A 4,370-nucleotide genomic window follows, 5' to 3' on the forward strand; every position below is an offset into this window, starting at 1 on the left:
TAAGGATGGCAGTTGGCTGATCCTTATTTTGTATGTGGATGACATGTTGATTGCGGGCAAGCACTTGGAAGAAATTTCAGCTTTGAAGTCAAAGATGGAAAAATCGTTTGACATGAAAGACATGGGTGAGGCAAGTCATATACTTGGTATGCGCATTGAGAGAGACAGATCAAAGAAGTTGATTTGGTTATCTCAAACAGAGTATATTGACAAGGTTTTGCAACGTTTCAATATGGAGAAGGGAAAGGCATTGAGTGTTCCATTGCCACCATATGTGAAACTTAGCAAACAGGATTGTCCTGTGTCTGAGGAAGAACAGGCTGAAATGGATAAGACGTCAGGGTATGTCTTTACATTGGCTGGTGGAGCAGTATCATGGCGTTCTAGATTACAAGATTGTGTTACTCAGTCTACTACAGAGGCTGAATATGTTGCAGCATCAGAGGCATGCAAAGAATCAATTTGGCTTAATCGACTAGTAACAGATTTGGGAATCAAAGAAGAGATGCTTGTGTTATATTGTGATAGTCAAAGTGCTATACAATTGGCTCGCAATCCAGTTTATCACTCAAAGACAAAGCATGTGGATGTGAAGTATCATTTCATCAGGGAAATGCTCGAGGATAAGCAACTTCAGCTTCTCAAAGTTCACACCACCGAAAATCCTGCTGATCTACTTACAAAAGGACTTCCCTCAGAGAGCTTTGCGCATTTTCGCAAGCAGTTAGGTGTAGGGTAGTACATCACTTCTCTACATCTCTTGTATATTAGCTTGTATAGTAGCTTCTCTCACACTTAAAGTACCATATTAGACTTTAAGTGGGAGGTTGTTGGGGTATAAAGCCCAATGTGGTTGTAAGGTCTCTGACCCGATCACAAGAGTACCCTTGTACCACGAAATGAATACAATGGAATAAGTTACTATTTTTAGCAGTTTTCCAGATTTTGTTAGTGCCATGATGTTTAGAATGTTATAAAGCTTCAAAATGTGAATTAAAATAATTTTTGTGAAAAATTTCCAACAATAGTAAGTTTTTGGTCACCCGAACCGTCCAGTCTCGACCGTCTCGAAAATCTGCACCCGTACCCCGAATTCGAAAAAAATGCATTTTCGGACCCCGGGGGCTCCTAAATATGGTAGGTACTCAGGCCAGTACGCTTTAGTTAGAGCTTCGTATGGCAATTTACGGCATCAAAATCCGATTCGTATGACCCGTTTTAGCCTAGAACCAAATTTCCTAAAAATTGTCCGGGGAGGCACCGGGGGCCCGGGACTGTGTGGGAACAGGTCCCAGGCCACTCCAGATCAGCTTTAGCAGCTAGGGGGCGCCCTCTTGCTTTGTGGGAGTCTTGGGGAAGCTGCCAAGCCTGCAACTCAGTCTCAGAACTAGTTAACCAAGACAACCTGACACTTGGTGGGCAGAGAACTGGACTTGCCATGCTTAACTGGAGAAGCTCCCAGATGCATTTAGCAACCCAGATCGATTTTCAGCCTGTAGGAGCCTATTTAAAGACCTGCATACACACACACACACACACTTATGATCACACACACACACACAGTCCATACACACACACCCACATACATTGGGGAGGTGCTGCCGAATCACACACCTATTGAAGAAGAAGCTAGGAGGGAGGTGCTGCCGAATTTTCATCTCAAGAGGCTCGATTAGATCAGAAAATCGAGAAGATTACCAGCTCTTAATCACGGTAACGACAGTTTAATTAATGCCATCTGTGAATCTTTTTCTCTACCATCTAAATCCCTTGTCTATTATGCTTATTCCTAGTCAAAAATCTCTATGACTACTCTCTAAATTCTCCTTATTCGTACTCTATTATGTAATCATCATTCCATAGCTGAATTATCAGCCATTCTTCACTCTCAATTAATGATTAGAGCATAATTATCAGAATCTTCTCTCTCTAGATAGCATAGTAATTAATCGGTAAGCTAGTATTTGTGGAGATTGAAGAGAATCACTATTGTAATCACTCATTAACATTGTAGCTTAATTGAATTCATTTCTTTTATGCATTAAGACGTAATTAAGGAGAAATTAATCCGTCAATAAGTCTCTAAGAATTGGTTTTTCCTCCCACATATGCATAGGGTAAATCTGCATCATCTAATTGCTAGGAAATAGTTTAATCATACTTAATCCAATTCTCTGGTAATTCCAATAGTGAAATCCTAATTATTCTTGATCATGTAAGCCGAATAATTATCTTAGAGCCGGTTCCCATAGAATTATGTGCCATCCTTAATGATTGCTTTATGAAAGAAATCTAGACTCTCATATAGGAGGGATTAATTGATGTCACTAATCTACCCATTGGAATGTTATGATACTGTGAACCTTAGCTCTTTCTCCAAGCTAATCATTTAAAGTAGTGAGAAATGGCCCCGATTAAGAGGACGCGCTTCGGTGGTGCCCATGATCGCGAGGCAGGAACGAGCAATGTCAACGGGAAGGGGAAGGCTCCCATGGAGGAACAAATACCGGCCATCTCACGGGCCATCGATGAAGAAGTGGAAGAGGTAGATCATATTTTTTATTCAAGTTGTTTAATTAACATTGCATACGATTAGTTAGGAATGAACATATCCCCGAACATGTTGGAGAAATCCGATAGAAACCTCGGCATTGAATGCATAGTACATTTAAGTATAAAGTAGGAAAGAAATGATTGATGGGTATGCTATTTGCAAGAGGAAAGAATGTTTGCTAGGGAAAATTTAGCTCGACATGTTCATTTTATTTCCAATGTTGAATCAGTCCTGACCCCCCTACTGATCATAGGGGGCAGAGTTCCTCGTTAGGGCTCTTGAATCCACGACTTGCTTTTTATGCGGTGGATACCCACGACTTGCTTTCTATGCAGTGGGAACCCACGTCTTGCTTTCTATGCGGTGGGAGTGTCCACGACGTGCTTTCTATGCGGTGGACATACCTAGTTGTATGGGCAGCTAGGCGACAACGGGAGGAGTGAACTCTCGCTGGAGGGGGGATGTTGTACCTCCAGAACATTGGAACTTTTATGAATAAGTTTGAGTAGAATTTTTACTAGAATTCTGTCTTGGTGTTGTTTGCAATACTGGTTGAAGGGCTGTTTTAACGAACCATGTGATTCAGAATTAAACAAGGAATATCTATGTTGAACAACCTTGTGGTAGTAATTAGGTCACACGAGGAAGTGTGAGTGTGGGGGTGGAAAGTGGGGGTTTGGCTCGGGTTGCCAATGCCTACGAGATGGGTGGTCCCGATTGGTCGGGAACTCTCTGTCCCCATAGTGCTTACTCGATATTGGTATTACTCATTGCCCCTAGAGCGGTGAATCCTCGAGAGTATGTGCCTCTGAAACATGGGGAAAAAGGCACTCGGGGTTTCTCTCCTCTTGGAAGGTGGGTCTTAGGATCGCTAGATAGTTAAGTACGCTTCCCCTGCGAGGTGGAGCTAGATTTCGTTGCTAGTAGACTCGAACTCGACTCACTTTGTGATGAGAGATCGCCCGCTAGTTGAACCCTGAACCATTTTGTTTGCTTCCGCTATAGATCTAGTGGCCACCAGGTTTACCATCAGATCCGTTGTTTGATACGACGGGGTGGGGACCTCACAGTGGTCGCCCAGGTAAGTGGGCGGGCCGCCAGGTATGTACACATATTCTTTTGTAAAAACCTAATAAGAACTCACTATGCTCTACACATTACAGTAGAGCGAGTTCACCATATCGTCGTGCTCTTCTTCTCGCACTCTCTCTCTCTCCGCGTCGCACTTCCGCTCGTACTCCTTCAGGATGTGCTCGACCAGTAACAAGATGCACTCGAATGACAAAATCTTGGAACTATAAGTAGACATGGTTTTTAGACCAGTCATGCACCATTTTTGCTTCCCTCATGAAAGGATGTCCTAAGATCATCTCAGATGCCATAGTGTGCTTGGAGGAATCCATAACAATAAAGGTATTTCTTATTTTAGGTCCAAAGACCTTCATCTTGAGATCTTCTAGCATGCCAATAGGTTTAACAATAGACCCATTGGCCATCTTTACTACTATAGTTGTGGTCACAAGGTGAGGTCTTCCCATAGTTTCCCAGCAATTTTTAGTCACAATGCTAACCCCAGCTCCACCATCAAGGATTCCCTTCAGCGTTAATCCCTTGGCAGTGATTGGTATGGTTGCATTGGATACCCTCAAAGTATTGTCCCAACTTGTTAACAGGTATTTCTGCAACATGGTTCTCATCTAGGTTGGGTTGTGGATTTAAGTGCTCCTCCTCTATTGGCAGCTCCCTAGCTCCATCCAATTGTGCATATTGTGGTAGCCCGATGTCGTGCAGCTCCGCTACCATGAAGAAAAAAGAG

The sequence above is a fragment of the Adiantum capillus-veneris genome, unplaced genomic scaffold (genome assembly GCF_014529385.1).
Source record: "Adiantum capillus-veneris isolate H3 unplaced genomic scaffold, ASM1452938v2 Hic_scaffold_325, whole genome shotgun sequence".
Classification (NCBI taxonomy): domain Eukaryota; kingdom Viridiplantae; phylum Streptophyta; class Polypodiopsida; order Polypodiales; family Pteridaceae; genus Adiantum; species Adiantum capillus-veneris.